The 19328-nt window shown below is 44.5% G+C and overlaps 1 long non-coding RNA gene across 1 annotated transcript; it reads right to left on the reverse strand.

The window, feature by feature from the left end:
- Positions 1 to 12976: 12976 nt before the first annotated feature.
- LOC135393356 (uncharacterized) lies at positions 12977 to 13513 on the reverse strand. Its single transcript, XR_010422584.1, has 2 exons — positions 13458 to 13513; positions 12977 to 13042 (listed from the first exon to the last, which is right to left on the reverse strand). It is a non-coding gene; the product is annotated as an uncharacterized LOC135393356 (long non-coding RNA).
- Between the last annotated feature and the right edge of the window lie 5815 nt (positions 13514 to 19328).

The raw sequence follows: 19328 nt of genomic DNA on the forward strand, positions 1-19328 counted from the left end.
CGCGTCTCAAAGTGTCATTGGACCTACGGTATATTAGCTACAGCGTATTGGTTGTGGTGCTGGTGCGGTGGTGATGATGATGGGGATGAAATTGCTTGCCGTGGTCGGCCACGCTTAAGCGGGCAACACGATATCGGAATCTCTGCCTCACCGGAGATCCCCATTGATCCCTGGTGACTCATTGCGGAGTGCCAGAGGACACTGAACACATACTGCTCAGCCGCGAGCGATTCTCAGCAAGCCGTAAAGTTCTCCGGTATGCCTTGGTGAGACTCAACAACGACGCCCTTGACCTGAAGAACGTACCCGGTGACTGGCCAGCAGCATATAGAGATGTTTCACACTCTGTGATCTCCTTCTTTGGGACTTTTGAACAAACATCCTTTTAGAATCATAGCGAAACCTCGCTACCGTAAGTGTGCTGGAGTAGCCGGCCCAATATAGAGTTGGGCCAACATCTCCATACCAAACAACCAACCTCGCCGAAAGCGATAACGAACCGGGTTCGCACTTCTGCACCGACTGAACAGTGTCCTTTCAGTTTTCCTTCTTTCTCTTTATTTTTTCTAAGACAAATGTCGGCATACTTCCCCATGATTCTGGTGGTTATGTAGAGGTATAGTGATGTGAACAGCTTGCGCACACAATTGGGGAAGAATTGCGGCTTGGAGTTGCGGCGTGCTCCTGTAATGGGCTATTTGGAGGTCTGGCCCAGAGGCCGTGGTGACCGTGTCATTCCCACCCATGTCGGCATTCCCTCATGAATAGACCCAGGTAGCAGAATCCCCAACACAGCAGCATTAGCCATAGCTTGGTAAGTAACGACATCGCCATTAACATCTAAGCCATTTCATTCCTATATATCAGGTTCCCCCCTCAAGCCCTTCCAGTCCATTTTTATGCTCTGGTCGACAAGAAGTTTTCTACGTCTGCAGCAGCTTATACAGTTGGTGCATCCACAAATGTCAAGTCTGCCGCGGCATTCGCAATACCATCCGAAAGTGTAGTGCGAGGACGACGCCTTTCGCATCCAACCTAATCAACATCTGTGGAGCTCTAGGCCATCCTTTTCTTTCTGCAGCACATCATTGACCTTACCTTGCCGGAATGGGTAGCGTTCACTGACTCAAAATCTGCACTGCAAGCTATTGTGACGGACGTGTTAATGGCTTACCACCTTGTGTACGAAGCAGGGCACAGGCTGGTTCTCCAGTGGGTTCCAGGCCATTGTTGTGTCGTGGGGAACGATCAGGCCGACAGCGCCTCAGAAGCAGCTCTCTCGTTTCAGAAACGAACAAGCATTGCTCTGTTGAGAGGGGACCGTCTTTCTATCTTTCGACGTCTAGTGACACCCCTGGCTTCCCGCGAGTGGACAACTGACCCCTCCATCCATGCTGAGAAGAGCTGATCCAACGCTCGCTTTCCGCATGCCAACAAACACCTCTCGTCAAGATGTTGCATCAATACATCGAATGCGACTCGTACGGGCTTTTACAGCTCAGTGGCGTTGCCGCTTGAGACAAGTTGACTCTCCCAGATGCTGTCACTGCGGTGCTCTACAAGATCTAGAGCACATTCTTCTTCGTTGCCCATACTAGAAGCCTTCCCGAACCGCACCATCCGCGTCTCTTAATCAGCTCGACTCTCGCCCCCTCTGTCTATCAAAATTGCTTGGTCCATGGCCAGATCATCCAGCCCACCAAGGCGCTGCCTTCATAGCTCTTTTGACCTTTTTGGACACCGTAGGACTTCGACCATTATTGCGAAGGGGCTCGGTTATTTCATTCCCCACATCACCACCAGCAGTGGACTAGAGTATCGCCCCTGGCGATGAAACTCGCCATTTATGTGCTCAAAATAAAGTTGTTTGTTGTTGTTCCTTCCTATATAGGAGTAGGGAAGTCAGTCTGGTGAGAAGATTAACTCTTCCTGTTTTTTCCCATCTTCTTTTCTTTTTTTTTTTCACAGTTCAAGTGTAATCCAGTCGGTCTTTAGCGAGGATCGACCCCATTCATTCTTCTCAGCCTTTACGCTCACAGGGGCATGGAATTGGTACGCCTCAAGTCCCTGATTCCTTGCAGACTCGCACACTATGGTGGCAGAAGAAAAAGGTTAACGTTGTTGCCTTCACCTCCCGCCTAAATAAGGGATCGGTCAATACCCTTTGACGGGACACTGGAAAAAGAATAATCCCGTCCAATCTTGTTTCGCGCTTGACTTATTCCATTAAAGGCTTACAGGGGCGAAAAAAAAGTCTCACACGTGTACGACACGTTCCTCTCCATACCGGAAGTGTAGTCACGGTCGTCGAGTGCACTTCCGGTTTAGAAGATTAAAATATAAGAGCGTATTAGTAATAAGCATTAAAACGAGCTTCCGTGCAAAAGCTGCCTCGATAAGGGGCACATAAAAGTAAAAGGCACGTGCTTTTCAGTGATTTTTTTACTGGCATTTTTCATTCGGCTGAGCATAGCTGGTGTTTTAATTTTCGTCTGTTAGAAAATATTGCCCAGAAAAAAAAAAGGAAAATATAGTGGAACGAATTGCCTATGAAGCTAGTATGTATGTACATAAGCCTGATCGAATAAACGTTATCTGACAAGTACAGAAAAAAGTGATTGCGTGATTGATCTAGTACCCTAATCAGCCGTGAAAGGATAGTTCCAGGTCGCTTGCTTTTTACTACCCTAGTGGAGTGCATTAAGTGGAGTCTTCGATAAGGTCATTTTGAAAACCTAAGCTTCCACTTAGAAAAAGGGTGACTGGCAGCACTGCCCTGAAGACCAGTTTAATGGACTCCATCAAACATCGAAAAAGAGTAAAGATAGAACAGTAAGGAAGCGCATTTAAAGACGAGGACGCTCACTTCGTCTTCCTCTTAATCCCTTAGTTAGTCCAAATACGACACAAAACTACAACAGAGGTATTTGCGAGCAATGCCTCTGCGCTTGAAGTGTCAGTACATGAGGCTGCAAGGGATTGTGCTGGAAATGCGTAAGAATCTTATCTTACGTTATAGGTGTACACACCTAAGTGCGATCACGTTCAACGTGAGTTTAGTTTCATGTGTAGGCTACTGCCAGTATTATAAATGTGAACATATAGGCTTCGTAAAAGAAAAAGAGAGGAAAAAGAAATGCTGGCTGCCGCGCAAACTATGTACCTTACGTCCGCACTAGCAAACTGCAGAAGCGACAAACGACAAACACCGAGCTGCTTTGTGTTCGTCTTTTATCCCTCCGCGTCCGCCAAAGCTCAGGCATCATTTTCGACGGAAGTAACAAAGCGGAAGAGTCTATGTGCGGGTGATGAGATTATAAAGGCGTGTTCATTCCCCAAGAGTGTTCACGTTGAAATGCGTGTTCATTCTAGGCGACGAACGAGTATTGTACTGCTGATTGAGAGGAGACCATCGTTCCATTCTTCGGCGGCACCCCTGGCTTCCCTCCCAATTCACAACCGACACTCTCCCCACATCTATAGCAAGAGATGATCCATTGCTCGGTTTCCGGATGCCACGAAACACCTCTCGTGAATACGGTACACCTACATCAATTCATCGGATGCAGCTCAATTTGGCTTTTACAGCTCAGCGTCGTTACCGTTTGCGACGAGTTGACTCTCCAAGATGCCATCACAGAGGTGATCTGGAGGATATAGAGCTCATCTTTCTTCATTGCCCGGACTATCAACCTTCCCGGTCCACACTTTCAGTGTCGCTAAAACAGCTGGACTCTCGCCCTCTTGCCATGTCAAAACTGCATGGTCCGTGACCAAATCCACCCCACTGACGCTCTGGCCTAAAAGCACTTCTGAAATTTTTGGACACTGAGGCGACTCAATATTCCATTTCACCACATTACCACCGGCAAGAATGTAGTGTCGCCCTGGCAATCAAGCTCCCCACTCGACATCATTTAAATAAAGTTGTTATATCTATAAATACATGGAGCGATGGCTATGGTGATGATCACTTCGCACGCTGGAATTGGTCTCTCACTGGTGCGAAACGTCTGGACTTGCGCGAGAACGAAGAGGAACTGATAAAATAGCATAAATGTGGGCGAGATGGTGGAGGAAATCTATACTGTAAAAAAAAATTGCGTTTGGGCAAAATTTTTTCCCAAACACAGGCTTTTTTACAGAATGAAGAAGCGGAAGAAAGCTACGAGGTAAAGCTATCATTCTCTTGGAGAACTTGCCACACTTCTACACACCATCCAGTGTGCTCCATTCCACTGGATACTCACACCGAGTCCTTATGTAAGACGATAGATTGACTATGCTCGCACACAAATCTCTAAATAGCCGTCCCCGATACCAACCCCGTACACATACAGAGGCAGGGAGTGGAGTATAAGAGAAGCTGTCATCCGCACACGCCGTGATGACAGCACCCCGCAGCGGGCATTCTATCGCGTGTTTACGGCTACTTTAATTGCTTCCAGCCGGACGCCCTGTGAGGAAGATGGGGGCCAGAATTAGCTTGATTGTGAGCACTGACTGCAATACCCGAAGGCTAGTAGGCTTTTGCGTAGGATCAGGGGACTGGAGAAACTGGGTGGGTAACTCAGTTGATTGCTTATCTGGCGGGAAGAAGCCTTCAGATAAGAGACCGGAATTGTGTGTTGGAGTCACTAAACAGGAGCTTCGTTCTGCGCGTTGTGTGGCTGCTTGATGTGCGAGGAGGACTTTTTTTTTAAATTGAGAGCTTGCGGGAATGACGGAAGTGGAGTAACTAATAGCTCTGCAGCCGAGCATGGCTTGCACCGTGTATAGGGAATCGAGTTAGTTCTTTTTCACATTTAATGTTCGAGATTAGACGCGTTGGGGGCCACTTTTTTGCGTGTGTATGAGGACGGAACCTCGGAAGCACAGAGATTGGGAAATATTCGTAGAAGTGAATCCGCCGGGATCAACCAAAATATAATGGGCGTTTCACCTAACGTACTAAAAGAACTTACTTGACCGAAAATTACGGGGTCAACCGTAGTTATACCTACTGCGAAATTTTACCACGACCTATACGACCAGGGGTCGGATTCACAAAGAGCTCGTGCGACGGAATCTGTTGTAACTCCGTCGTACGGGAAAGTTATGACGAAGTGTAGATTCACGAAAGGCGCGCGTCGCAAAATCTTCGCAGCTTGCGGCGGAATCCTGCGAGAGCTCCCGAGCAGTCTTACGAAGAAAGATGGCGGCGTTATTTCACAGCGGTGGATTTGGTGACGGGAAACAAAGACTCCGTAATACGCGCCAACGCATTGCACTTTGCCACAGAACCTTCGAGACCATCCCCGAAGTGACATTGAAGCACTTTTTTGCTTGATAACCTTCAACAAATGCTTCAACTTTGTGCTCCGTAAAATCGGGTCGCAGGGATTTTTCAAACATCCCCTACACCCCGCTAAGACACCCCCAACACCCCTCCAAATTGTCTTCAAGAAAGGCTAAAGAAGCCATAAAACCTGCAAAACTGAGCGCCACACACCGCTTACAAAACACCCTCACCCACCCCCTCCCAGGAACGAACATACTGGGAATATATTTGCTGTGTCATCGAACGCGTTTCGCCTGTGATTGCATGGCATCCATTATGGCTACCGAAAGACCGAGAGCACGTGCAGTAACAAAACATTTGGGGACGGACAACTTCGTCTTCTTCTAATGGGACGACTCTTATTGGTGCGATTACAAATTTTCGTCATCGTTACCATAGCGAAAACATAGTCTCGCACCCTTTGGCTGTTTCTCTCGGAGATGCACGTGACAGGAAGCGAGCAACTTCCTGTTCCCTGCCAAAGCGGGTACCCTCTCCACTACGATAGCTTTGTTAATCGCGCTTAGGACGCCGTCGTACGCGCGTCGCAGGCTACGACGTCTTAGCGCATCTTAGCGTAACTTACGATCGCGTTTGTGAATCCGACCCCAGACTTGCGGAGTTGCCACTCCACAGTTAGAATGATTCCGGAATCATTCCAGATTTATCAGAGCTTGGAATGGAATTGGAATGGAATGGCGCAAACTGTCTTAGAAATGGAATGGGAATTACGGCTCTTTTTTTCCCACAGGAATGGAATTGGAATGGAATGGCCTGGGTGCCCCGGTGGTACAGATTTGATCTCAACCCGATGGTTTCTGCCCTCGCACCCATTGCACACACGCACCGCACCTGCACACGGTCTAAGAACGAAATAATATTCAGCATGTATAAACTGGTCTTCCTCTCTCCTTCATATCGAAAATAATAATACAGAAGCTCTCCGCGGTCACCAAGAGCTTCGCTCAGCTTCAGCAGACGTAGAACGAGTATTTTTTTCCACAGCTTCGAACATTATGATAGCACAGCGAATAGACCTCTACCTGTTTGTAAACAAATGACGTCATAATGTTCGACAGCGCCACGAGTTTGGAAGAGTTGAACTACGTTCTAAGCTATTGGCGAACAAGGTCGCGCCCGAAAGCCACGGTCTTGAGGGGATTACGATGGTCTCTGAAAGGGACGCGACCTTCGGTCCTACTTTTCTTTCAATAGGAGGCAGCCGAACAATTGCCCATTCGTGGAACCCAGCCCTCCTCTTCCGATCTGTTTTGGTTTCGGTGTGTCTACCAACGTCATGATGACGTTTCTCGGGTAGAGGTTTATTTTCCAGGACCTCATGTTTGTGAACCGGATCACACGATATCCGTGATCAGCAAGATTGCTCACATGTCCGAACTTAAAAAAAGAAATATACTGGCCAACCCGGTTCCAACCCATAGATTCATATATATATATATATATATATATATATATAGATATATATATCATCACAGTTAGTAGTATATCGATGTGGTTGTGATGTTTGAACCTCAGTAGTCAGAACGTTGGTAGATTGGAACCAATCTTCCGACTACTAACCTCTCCTCTCTTGTCTTTGTGGTTTTTCCGTGCTAGGTAATGCCGACCTCCTCATACACTGTTGGGCTAGCCAGTTCAGTTACCGGTCCTTCTTTCTTTCCTTTTTTTTTTTTTTTTTGGTTGATTGAATTGAAAGAATGGAGTGGGGTTGCCGATCCATTCCATAGGAGTGGCAATTGATCACACCTTTCCATTTCGAAGAATTGAAAGGAATGGAATTATCACAAATCTCCATTCTTTGGAATGGCATTGAAATTGAATGCATGGCCCCATTCCTCAACCATGGTTACCACTACCTTGATCAATTTTCTCAGGCAAGAACTTGAATTTCTTGAATAGAAGATCGAAATACGCCCGGTGAACGTGACATTTTCATCTTTTTTTTTTTACCTGAACAGGAAGCAGAAACAAAATAAAAAAAGTGAGACAGCTACCGTTTGGAGGAGCACCAATTGTTGGCCCTAGAAATTGATTGAAGTGGTCGTAAATCCTGGCAAAAATTCGTTGAAGGTAAATAACAAAGGATACATGAAGACAAACAACAAATATATAAATTCTCGTAAACGTAGAATTTTTAATATAAATTTTAACACGTCAGGTGAAACACTGTGTAATGCCTCACTTTTCACAATTGTTATTAATCTCTCATTTTCAAAAATTTACGCGCTCTGTTTACAAATGCTCCGTTTTCATGCACTATTGCGAGAAGCAAGCAATGTTGTAACCCTTTCGTCATATGTTTACTGTTGTAGTGTGCCTTTCCTTAGTGGATGTCACGGGCCTTTATGTGAATGCTGTATTAACGGCATGTAGTACTACTGTATTACACAGCAAAACTACACAAGCGCTACACTGCGCTTATTATTGCATATTAACTATGGTTACTCCTACGAGCACAATATAGCGTGCTCTACTGTTCCGCGTACGTGCTGTAGTCCAACCGTGCAGCAAATTTGCAGTTGTTAATCTACTCGGCAAAGGTGGGTACTTTCTGTCTAACACGACAGCTCGGTAAGTTAAATTTGATATTTTGTTCAACGCAACGCCAATAACATTGGTCTTACACTTCTCTAAAAAACAAACGTTAGCTTTTATAGCTCTTCAACTTCTTTTGTTCGACTTTTGTTCGAAGAATTCATTCTTTGCAACCGCGATTCCTGACTGGAACCATTTGCCCCAACAGGCTATTCAAAGTCATCATCATCATCATCATCATTGTCATCATTTATTATTGTTGTTGTTGTTGTCGTTTATCTGTTTCATTGAACCATATTATTCGTGGACGTCGACATTGTTACTATGTGAGTTTTGCGCTGTGTTCCTTGCTCATGTGGTTGCATCGGAAAAAAAAAACTTTGTAATGCGCTTCATTCGAACGGCATATAATATGCAAGAACTGCCCCCAAATGAATGAATTAATAAAAAAACTTAAATACCAAAGCTGGCAGCTTCGTCTTAGCAAATGTCAATGCATGCAGAAAACTCCAGGAAACGAGATATAGAAAAGGGAAGGTAGACACGCCGACGGGTGCTCTCCCAAAACTCCTCCATTAGAATTTAATGGGCGCACGTCGCGCTAAACGCTGCGGCCTTGATGGAGGACTCCGGGGCCGTCTGGCGCCAGACGTCGCCTCTCAAGTTTCCGCTTCGTCTTCGTCACTTTGAAGGAGAAAAACGTTAAGTAGTTCCGACGCCCGAAGTTTCAACGTCGCACCAAGAAGGTGAATAACTTTTCTGCCGGGCGTTCTTGTCAGCGACTAAAAACGCCTCCTTGGTCTGCTTCCAAAACTTCGAGGCCCGACTCATAGGTGACGCGTGATGGAAGAGGCCCACAGCGTCGCTTCCGTTTGTCGATTGAACAGCGCCCTGAAAGTGTAGCGGTGGAAAGCAAGTCATCGCGTGTCAACAGATCAAAGGAAGGTCAAATAGAACGGTATAGCTCCCGCATAGATTGTTAAGTCCTGTGTTGGAGGAAGGCCAAGCATTGAGACCCGGATCGTGTTTTGTAACTTTCAGGCATCAATGGCACCTCTTTAGTCTTTTAAACGAGTCGCCTGTCTCCGACGAGGCGCTGTGCCAACGTCACCTAGATTAAGAATGCCTGCTTCGTGGCTATTTTTCTTCCCTTGGCCAGTGCGGTGGCGGTGGTGATGATGGTGGAACTGTTTGCCCTAGCCGGCCACGGTCAGACGGGCAACGTCACTGCACGTCCTCCCTCGCAGGGCGTACAAAAGGAGTCCGGATTCAGCCAATCGCCGCAGACGATTTCAAACATAGGCTTTCCGTGGCTACAAGTGGCTGCCCATGTGGATCATGACGGCTCGTCTCCATGGCTACGACCGCCGAAGCATTGTCGTTATTGGCGAACACTGAATGTCTACGTCACGCCGTTTAAGCGATAGTACCGCAGTCACCACATCACGTCACCTTTCACCACCACCACCACAGTCACAGCGATATGTGAGCGGAGGCGGAAGGGATAACGGACAATGTCGTAGATATAACTTCCGTTTTTTTTTGTTCTTTCAATCGATCAATACGGTGTCGAACTACATACGAAGGCTTCCCGTTTCGTGGATGTTCTGCCAGTAGTCTTAAGAGGCCATACCAGTCGGGGAGCAACTCCGATTTACGATTTTCCCGATTCTAGATGGCGCCACGCTCGTCCTTATCACGCCGTTCGCCACCGACTCACGAAATAATCCCCATTGTGCATGGCTGACCTCGCGAGTTTAAGGCGGCCCGCGCCCTCTGCGCTGTTTGTCGAGTGGTAAAGTGTCGGACTTTGCCACGAAAGGTCCGTAGTTCGATTCGAGACATTCACGTCTTTTTGCTTGTCTCCTATTGCTACATGAGTACTTTATTTTTTTGTTCTTATATATTCATGCTACAATTATTGTTTTCACAAGTCGCTACCGCCTGTACTGACTGATTATGGAATTTTTAGTTGCTCTTCGTATTGTTTTACTAGTGCATACTTACTGTATGCCGACGTACAAGTGTGATCGTATCGTACGGATGCCGGTATCTCGGAGGCTCTCAATTGGCTCAATCTACCAGCGGCTGTAAATTAGGCTATAAACATTGCCTACACACTGCGCTTACAATGCCAGTCTGGAAAATCTGCTCGAAACGGTATTCCTTTTTTTTTCTGCACTCGCTTACATAATAATAATAATAATAATAATAATAATAATAAAGAATAATAATAATAATTTTACTCAAGAAAGCAAACTACAAATATAATAAAACAGGCCCGTCTAAGCGGAAAAGCTTGTGGCACTGGGCCTGAAGCAGTCAGCGGCATACAGTTTGACAGTACATGAACATATAAAGGTACTACATCCCATGATAAAGTTGCCGCAGCGCTTTTTTTAGTTTGTACTTCGATTCCAAAGAAAAACTGTCGAAGGGGAGCTCATTAAAGATACGAGGTACATAGCATTGCCTGCGACAAAGTCCATATTGTGTGTGTGAGAAATGCACAACAGGGCAGCATTCGCTAACCGGGGTCCTATATGAGGGGTCCCAAAAATGTTTTTACAACATGCAATTTACCTTGATAATAACTCTAACCTAATCGCTCTAACCTATGTTCCCACCGGGGACGATTTTTCCGTATCCCGGAAATTACAGGAGCGCCGTTGTGAACAGCTGAGGAAACGGATCATAGCCGATCAAGTGCTATCACATTATTTGTTTAAATTGGGAGACGGGATTTTTTAAATTAATATGCATGCTAATGCACAGTAAAACCACTGAACAAGGAACATAAATGCGGTTACACCCACTGCGCCGCTTGCGTTGCGCCGATTACATCTGTTCTTTCTGTTCCTCTCTCACAAAGTTTGCTGAGTGCAGACAATGCGGTAAGATTAGGAAGGGATTCTCCAACAACAAATAAATATTGACTATGACACGAGGTGATTCATCACTGGTGATTTTCCAAGGTCCTGCTACCTTCTACTTATTTCTGGCAGATATGTAAGCCGTGTTCTTTTATAAAGGGGAGTACTACAGAATACTGAGCGCAATGACACATTACCTTCTGTATTCGTATCAATGAAATGAAACGCAAATGCCCACAATCCTGAGGCTCTGACTTCACGCTCGTTGAACGTGGATATCGTCGGACGTATCCCAACTCAACTGGAATACTGGTATTTTCATATATAGTTCTGTTTTGTTGGTGGCGGTCAGACAATGATGTTGTAGTTGTTGTCTCATACTTTCTATGTTGATGAACCGTATTTTCAATGCAATCAAACCGCAATGAAACACCTGAATAAGTAGGTGTAGAGCTTATTTTATAACCCATAAACATCGGCCCAAAAAAAAAAGATGTACGGACAACTGTAACACCTGTGTCTGACTGACAGTAGAGAAATACTATAGAATCCAGCGAACGATATCGCTAGCGAACTAATGCAGCAAACAATGTATATCCATTTTATGTTGCTTATTGAATGGAATGTAGATGTAACTACTCATTATTAACACATAAAAATAAGAAAAAAAGCACCCTATGTCTCCCAATTTCAACAAATCCGCAAAGCGAACGATAACATTCGGTCGGCTGTGATGTATTTCATCGGCTGTCTAGATTTCAGTTCTTACTTGCATCTACAGTCAACCCTCGTTTTATGAACCATCGATTTACGAATTCCCTCGGTTTATGAACGGCGTCACAAGGGACCAAACTTTTTCCATGTATTTCTCCCTCGGTTTATGAACCCTTGATATCCGAATTGTGAACGGATTTTCAGGGAACGAACCGCAAAACCATGTGTGTTCTGACCTCGATTTATGAACGGGGTTGCGAACGCACGGGGAAGTACTGGGATCGCGTCAATAAAGATGAATAAAGGATGAAGGTCAAGCACCCGTGCAGTGTCCCACAGCCACAAGAATTAGAGATTGAGAACAGAGGATTGCATTTCCTGTGCTGACGGTGAACACATATGTGAGCCGCTCGATGACGGTGCTTTAGTGAAGTTGTCAAATGATGGTACCCAGGGTGATCATAGTGACAGTGAAGATAACTAGCAGGATTGTTCTGAAGCTGTGACAGCTCGCTTAGCGTGGAATCACATCTACAGTTCGAGGACCAGGCGGACGAGTCAAGTTCCAAACTTCGATCGTCTCTTCCGTAGAGGATAAATACAGCCGAATGTATGGTGCAGAGCACAACGAACTGTTTTCACAAATAAACGTAATCTAGTGCATTTCCTGTCGCGATTCAGCCCATTTCTCTTCAGCACACCTTGCACCTCGATTTATGAACGATTTTTCGACAAACGAAGGCTGTTCATAAATCGAGGGTTGACTGTATATTCCAGGGGCTTTTAATGCACAATTATCCTCACTTTACCCACCACACACTTTCTTTTTGTAGTAAACATATTGTAGATTATTGTTTTTCATATTCGCTGGCTAGTCTATTTGCGAGCACCAAATGCTATGCATTCCACTTATTTGATTTCTAATACAATAATCACAAAACTTTTTCATAATCTACACCATCCCATCCAGTGGTCATTCACTGGAGTGCTCACCCGGTGTCTCTTTGGCCAGCCACAAAACTTTTTCATAATCTACACCATCCCATTCAGGATTGTATCTCATTACGGCCGATGTCTCAATACGGCCGATAATCCTTTAATCCTCAAGTGTCTCATTACGGCCAAAGTCTCAACACGGCCGAAGGCAGTCTCATTACGGCCGAAGATGTCTCATAATGGCCAAATGTGAAAATGTGTATTGTAACCTGCATTGATATGCAATGTCGCAGCCAGGCATGGATATATATTCAGCAGGGTATAAGGCATGCACTGTGCCCTTAGGGCCCTTATCATATTTATATACACATATTGCGAGACAAATGGTATGTTATCATACCACAGCACAATGCAACATATTGTGTAATGTGTACTCCCACAAGGTAGTGTTGATGTTGCTGTGAAGCAGGCTACTATGTGGAGTTAGCTACTTGTAGAGAGCTAGGTGAATATTGGCTTTGTTGTGACGCTTTTGGAGCCATCCTACAGTCACTGGCCAAGACGGAACACCTATCTCAGTCGATGTCAGTTTATTTCCATTCGCCTTACAATTGTACAATTCTTGCTTCTGGAATGAATAAACCTGCAAGAAGCGAAGAGCAACCATGAATAGGCTAGAATACTTAAAAAAAAATACTTTGTCTCTACATGACTGGTTTTAATGTGCACAAGCTGCACATGTGTTGATACGTGTCTGTTATTTCATACAAGGTTAACATAAACCTTCATCTAGACAAAAGAATGACAAGCCTTAAAAATGTGACTTCCAGGTAAACACAGAGCATGACCATGATGTGAATATAGGTCCAGTAGTTCATTCCCTTAATGGAAACATGTGAATATCAAATAGTGATACATTACAATTCATGAAATGATGCATGCATAACTTTCCATTTCTGGTTTCTTTTTTATAAAAGTAGTGCACGAATTAACATTCGTGCACTACTACAAACTTTCTCACTTCACAACAGAACCTTATGATGATCTTAACAGCTCACCTCTTCGGCCAGGACTCCCTGGGCAGCAACATCCTATTAGCCATGTTGTTTTTCTTTTTCGGAATCCTCTGTGCAGCCACATACCGTGCCTGGAATGGAAAACCACCTATAAATAACAATGTATTTGAATGACTTCCTCTTGAAGTACTTATTCTAATCATATATGCTTTTGTGCCTAGTATGGTGCGCGAAGGCACATAAGTACAACATTTGCAGACGTTCGACGTAAGCAGTTCAAGGAGATCAATTCAAGTACGCCGACTTGCGCTTTTATTTTTGAAGAAATACGACGACAAATTTTAACAAATTAAATATGGCTCACAATGATACGAGTAAATGCTGCTGTACGGTGATGCACTGTCGGTATCTTATCGTCTTCGAATAAATTTGTTGTTCCTAAACGCGCAACCAACTAGAAACAACGCAAACCTACGAACAGATACCGAGTTACATCTATTACAGGCACTTCGGCTGTTTTGATTCATTTAAATTAGTCGTATGAGAATCCAACTATGTGTGGACAGCACACTACTAATCCAGACAATCTACGAAAGCATTACTCACCAGAATTCCTGCTGGACTTGGTCAACACTGCGCGATATACGTTGGGGCTGTGGCGATTCATTAAACTCGATTTTTACCGGAACAACAGGCGCTGCTCGAAAGACAACGACGGAAAATAGAGAGCCGCTATAAAGTCCGCTAATTTGCACATTACAGCACTACAAATCGATATATGAACACGTCGTAAACAGCAACCACTCGCTCACACAAGAAACGAGGTACCCAACGTTGCTAGACACCATCCGAACTCCAAAGTGAGAGTAGCAAAACAACAAGATATCAAAACACGAAAGGAAGAGTATTGATCCCCCCTCCCTTCTATAGCATGCAAAACGTGATTTGCGCTGAGATGAACATATATGTTCATGACGCGAGTAATTTTCACTTTTCACTGATCCAAAGGAGGTCACGTGGGATTGCTGATTGCCTGACGGTTGCGAAATTAACAGCAATGAAAATGGCGAAACGAAACTTGTGAATCGTGCATTTGCTCTTCATGGCAGCTGCCAGAAAATCGAATCAAACTTATGGGACACTGGATTACAGGTATGTTGGCATCTTTTTCATTCCTTCATATCATTTCACATTACACTATACGTGAATACATGGTGTCATGTCTCACGATGCTGGGGAAGTAGTTGCATGGGGAAGTGTGCATGGTTGTAGACTTTTAATTTTTGATCGCGTAATCGAAATATCGGCACCTTTCGCATTGTGGCTTGCATGTGACCAACCAAGTGCTGTTCCCTTATTAGCGCTTCCTGCAAACGACAAAACGAAACATGCGGGAATGTATATTTTTGATTACTCATATATAACAAGAAAATGTATCGTTTCCAGGTTGCTGCCACTACTCCATGTGCCCGCAATTGTCTTGCGCGTATGATTACACTAACGACGTCGCCTACCACGGCGGAAGTGTTTTGCGTACACGCGTTTCAGCATGAAGCCTGCAAGTAACATCTGATGCTTACCCTTCTGGTATTCTGAATTTACATATTGTAGCCTAGAGGAATTCCGAATGCCCAGAGTGACACACACTTATAACATTGTGACATCAGTGCAGTGGCATAAGCCCTAATGTAGTGCCCCACGAAAATGAACGAGGGGCAGTGGTTTATCCAGAATCCCAAGCACGAGAGGGGTGTTGGAAAAAACTGTGGGGGAGGTCATCATTATAGTTAAGTCATTACAGCTTAACATATCATTACAGATGTATCTGAAGCTGAAATCACAAGGGCACCCCCTGTAGGGGGTGCACAGGCAAAAAAGTTAGGGGGGTGTAGGGGGGTCTGGGTAAAGCACTGACGAGGGGGACTCCTCCACCCCATGTCAAGCCTCATAAAGCACCTCCTGAAATATTTTCCTGGCTATGCAGCTGCATCATTATGACGTAATTGTCATTGTTGTCCATAATTCTTGAATATGTTTTGAATATATGGAAAAAAAGTCTGCTTGACAGCATATGTCTCATGGTCATCATCAAACGAAAGCATATGTCATTTTGTTCTGTGCCTTATGTACTTTTTTTAAATTTCAGGTGGACGTAAATTGTAGAAGGCAGCTAGTGGGGGAGAAGATCATGGTCATAGGTCATGTGGCTCCTGGAGCTCCCAGTGGGCTCCCTTGTGGAGTACTTTTCAGAACACGCACACAGTTCGCTCACAGAACCAACGAGTAGGATGTTGCTTGAATACTGAGAGAAAATGGCATAACACACACAAATATCGTGTGACACATATGACAATAAAAACATTTTTCACGAGGGACGCATGAAACACTGTCGCAATATTGTGTGCATGAACCATTGTGTGTGACACAAGCCGTGGGGGCACACCGCCTCGGACACATTTTGGGAAGCATAAAACACAGTATATACACAGCTAATATGGTGGATGCTTTTTTTTTCTTTTTGGCCGTTATGAGACATCTTCGGCCGTAATGAGACTACCTTCGGCCGTATTGAGACTTTGGCCGTAACGAGACATTTGGGGATTAAAGGATTTTCGGCCGTAATGAGACTTTCGGCCGTAATGAGACTTGGGCCCTAATGAGACTTCGGCCGTAATGAGATGTTACCTCTGAGAGTTCGGCGTTATGATTTTTTGTTCTTTTGACTGTCGGCCCTCTGATAGTTCGGCGTCATGATTTTCGGCCTTTTGATAGGCTCAATCAGCCTAAATAAATGCATTGCATTTAGCAACAGCTATTCAAAAAAATGAAAAAAAAAGGAGAAGGAGGAAGCTCCTAAAACCCCTTGGACTCAATCTCTATGTATAAATAAACAAGATAAAATCAAAGGAACTTGACGCGCGACGAGGTCTCGGAGCACGATTTCCATCTCATAATTGCGCTGATTATTACACGGAAACAAAACACAGTACTATATTTTTAGACACTGCTTGGTTTTCACAGGGTACTTACTTACACCAGACCTTTCGTTCAGCGTAGACACTAGTTCAGCGGCGAATCCCCAGTGACCCGGAGCTTTTCCTTATCTTCCTCAGAAGGCCTCCCTTTGTGCGCCGTCAAAGACAGACGGGTACAGGTTTTGGGTCATCCAACTTGCAACTAGCAAGGATTGTCGAAAGATGGAAAATCCAGGGAACAGGTCTCGAAAAATTGGCCGTATCTCAAAATAACGTGATCGAAGTCCCCGTTGCAAAATAAACTACTGTAAATAAATGTTATCTGGCTGTTTCTGCGCGGAAACTGCCAAAGCCCACTTAGACTAACCAGAACATGAAAATGCAAACACCGAACTTTTACTAACCTAATAATCAACTAACTAACGTGCTGTTCCGTCGCGTCCGTTTCATTTATCTCCTATTTGTTAATTTTATTTATTTATTTATTTATGTATTTTTGGAATAGCAAGCCGACGTCCCGTTTGGCTGACCTTTAGCCCTTTTTTTTTTTCGTCTAATAAATATATCCCCCTCCCCCGTCGCTGTCGTTGGTTGTCGTTGGTTTTCCTTGCTACGCGAACGTGAATTTGGGTTCCGGAAAAGACTGTTGCTCATTGCGTGGGCGGAAATAATTGTGCAGCGGCCGCTTGATCGATTTTTAAGATTATAAAGATTATTAATTTTTATAAAGATAAAAATAAAAATAAATTGATCAATAAAAGAAAGAAAGAGAAACAACAAATAAAGCTGCAGTTCTAAGTACCGTTATCCTAAGAAACATTTATCTGTGTGTAATCCGCTGGCTGGCTGTTTCAACATTACGAACATTACAGGGCAGTCCTGTTGGATGTTACTGGAATGTTTGTGAAGTCGGCCTTCCACTAACCGTAAATACGAGAGATTCTCGTTAGCCTTATGAGACAGTTGACTGAGTAAGCACAAACTCATCTCACTTCTCCATAAGCGCACCGAAAACAGAAGAGGTTTATTGGTCTCGGTGGTCTCTTACACGGGCCGCGACAACACTCACTCGTCTACCCAACGCTCCCCCCCCCCCCCGACAATGCTGGCTGACGATAATCCCTTTACGAGCAGCTAAGTAAGCTTTTGTTCTGGTCTCCAAGGCCATGCTCTAAGTCCGCTGTCCATGAAAGTGGAGAATGTAAAGAGGAGAGAGGGAGCACTACAGTGCGCGTGCGCATGGTCCATCCGCATGGTCGGCGGATGGATACTGTCAAAATGTTCCGCGTGGTTTTTCCTGTGCTACGGCTAGAGGGCGACACAGAATGACGCGGTTTACGGGGCTTTGAGACGGTATTTATCCGTACTCACTTTTCATGCTTTTTTTATAAAAACGGAAAGTGGTAGACATATAAATTTGATGTCTATCGATTCCTGAAATAATTCCAGAGAAAGTAAATGGAAAGTTTTTTTCGAAATGGCAATAGAAGTTTAATAAAACCTGTTCAAAGAGGGAGGAGAAAAATTGTGTATTTTTTTCGCATTCGTGATGTCCCCGTAAAATACATACTACATATATGAGAAATCCTGTAGCGTAAATAGTTTCATCTCGTCTTCCTCTTTATGATGAAAGCACCCGCGTCAAAATCTGCGCGGCGGTTACCGAGAGAAAGCATAAAAACTGTTCCATAGGAAATACATTGGGACGGAGAGCTGGTATGCCCTCTTAAACGGGTGCTCACTCATTCGCAGACGAAATGGGGTTCTGAGGCCGTGCTGTTGCAAAGTAAGCGCCGTTGCGAACAATGAGCTGGTTATATAAGCATGTTATAAGTTAATGCTGTCGGATGCTGCTGCAAAAGTGGAAGGAATACAGCTCACAGTGTAACTATATTCTTACGCGTATTAAATGATTGAGGGTCGTGTGGCTAACATGAATGCAGCCGGCATCTGGTGAACACGATGGAAAGTAATTGTTGTGAGTCTGAAAAACAAACATATACGAACAACACACAAGCAACAAGGTGTCTAAGAACACGAACAACTGATATGTGCCAGTCTTCGAAAAAGACTGCCATATTTCAATTGTTCACGTTCTTAGGCACCTTGAGGCTCGTATTATGTGTGTGGTTGTCTGTTTGTGTTTCAGCCTCAGAACAGCTACCTTCCATCGAATTGTTTTGAGATCATTCGAATTCGACCCGATTCGAGAATTGTGCCACTCGCGCATGCGGCTCTAGTACGAACATCCTGAATGCATTACACATGCGACCTCTATGCGCCTAATAAAGTGACTAACTTCAATTTCTGCAATATAATGTACACGGCCAACTACCAGCCCACCCACTGAATGTGTTCACAAAAGGAAGGTGGTCACCCGGGACAAGTGAAAAATGATGATTCAGTATAGCTTTCAAATACAGTCTAAGTATCGCTGTCAGGGGACTCAGTGCCCCAGTCATCAAGCTAGCGCAAATCCGGAACCAGTTTCCTTCGGTCAATAGTAAACATATGAGGTCACTTCCGTTCTGACGAGGCATTAAGGGGGGAGACTGTTGAATGCATTTCCTCTTCTTCATTGCGATCGTGTCCTATGGCGTTATGTTGAAGTGACGTCACTCGATGATAAAGGTTCGAGCTTAGTAATTGTAATGACTCTGTCTGACGGTAGTATACGTTAAATAATGTCTAATGAATTAATTAAATCCTGTCGTCCACTGGATTGCTCAAGACGCTTTAGTTCTTTCTTGTATTTTCATCCTTCCTTCATCATCTTCACATAATGTTCCACGTGCAATGGGGTAGGGTACCCCACCACCGCGGTGAAATACCCCATCTCATCGTCATCATTTATTGTTGTTGTCTAATTATAATGCCGTCATCACCACATTGTCTAGATCTATAACCACACTATTTTGAAGCAACGCCTTTTGCATGT

The sequence above is a fragment of the Ornithodoros turicata genome, chromosome 4 (genome assembly GCF_037126465.1).
Source record: "Ornithodoros turicata isolate Travis chromosome 4, ASM3712646v1, whole genome shotgun sequence".
NCBI lineage: Eukaryota > Metazoa > Arthropoda > Arachnida > Ixodida > Argasidae > Ornithodoros > Ornithodoros turicata.